Raw genomic sequence first — 883 nt, 5'->3', positions numbered from 1 at the left:
CTTGCCTGTGATGTCACAGCTTACCAGATCCTCACCAAACAGCTCCTTCCACTGCACCGAAGAAAGAACCAAATCCTGTCTCCTCACCCCAGCGGGTCTCTGTTTCCCTGCTCTCACTCTCCATTGTGACGTCACTCCTCGATTTTTTTTTCCCCTGCTCTGCTCCTCTCTCTCTCGCTCTGTCTCCGAGTCTGTGCTTTTGGCGCATTTCTTCATTTGTTGTTCCGTTGTGCTCCTCTGTTTCTGGTCCAAAATCTGACTCTGGTGGGACTTGAACCCACAACCTTTGAATATCATCTTAATCATTATTTAGAAGTCCAACACGCTATCCATTGCGCCACAGAGCCTCACACATTTTTATCGACATCACTAAGGCCTTTGATCTTGTCAGCAGAGACGGCCTCTTCAAACTGCAATGGAACATAGGCTGCCCTCCTGACCTCTTGGGCATCATCTCTTCTTTCCACGAGAACATGCACAGTTCCATCAGTTACAATGGAGCAACATCAGACGCTTTCAAGATCAGCAGTGGGGTAAAGCAGGGCTGCGCGCTGGCGCCAACTCTCTTAGGAACAGAGGAACATCGGAGTAAGCTATTCAGAACGTTGAGCCTGCTCTGTCATTCAATTCGATCATGGCTGATCACCTACCTCAAAGCCCCTTTCCCATGCTATCCCCATATCCCTTGATGTCATGAGTATCAAGATTTCTATCAATTTCTGTCTTGAACATGCTCAATGATTGAACTGCCACAGCCCTCTGGGGCACAGTATTCCAATGATTCACCACCGTCTGAGTGAAGAAATTCCACCCATCTCAGTTTTAAATGGCCTACTCCTTATTCTGAGACGATGTCCTTTGGTTTTAGACTCACCAACCAGGG

General features: G+C 47.8%; 1 non-coding gene across 1 annotated transcript; it reads right to left on the bottom strand.

The window, feature by feature from the left end:
- Nucleotides 1-256: 256 nt before the first annotated feature.
- trnar-ucu (transfer RNA arginine (anticodon UCU)) lies at nucleotides 257-347 on the bottom strand. Its single transcript is given in 2 exon segments — nucleotides 257-292; nucleotides 311-347. It is a non-coding gene; the product is annotated as a tRNA-Arg (tRNA).
- Between the last annotated feature and the right edge of the window lie 536 nt (nucleotides 348-883).

Source organism: Heterodontus francisci, unplaced genomic scaffold, assembly GCF_036365525.1.
Source record: "Heterodontus francisci isolate sHetFra1 unplaced genomic scaffold, sHetFra1.hap1 HAP1_SCAFFOLD_43, whole genome shotgun sequence".
NCBI classification, from domain to species: Eukaryota; Metazoa; Chordata; class Chondrichthyes; order Heterodontiformes; family Heterodontidae; genus Heterodontus; species Heterodontus francisci.
The sequence above is the reverse complement of the archived record's forward strand: the minus strand, read 5'-3'. Positions and strand labels throughout refer to the sequence as shown.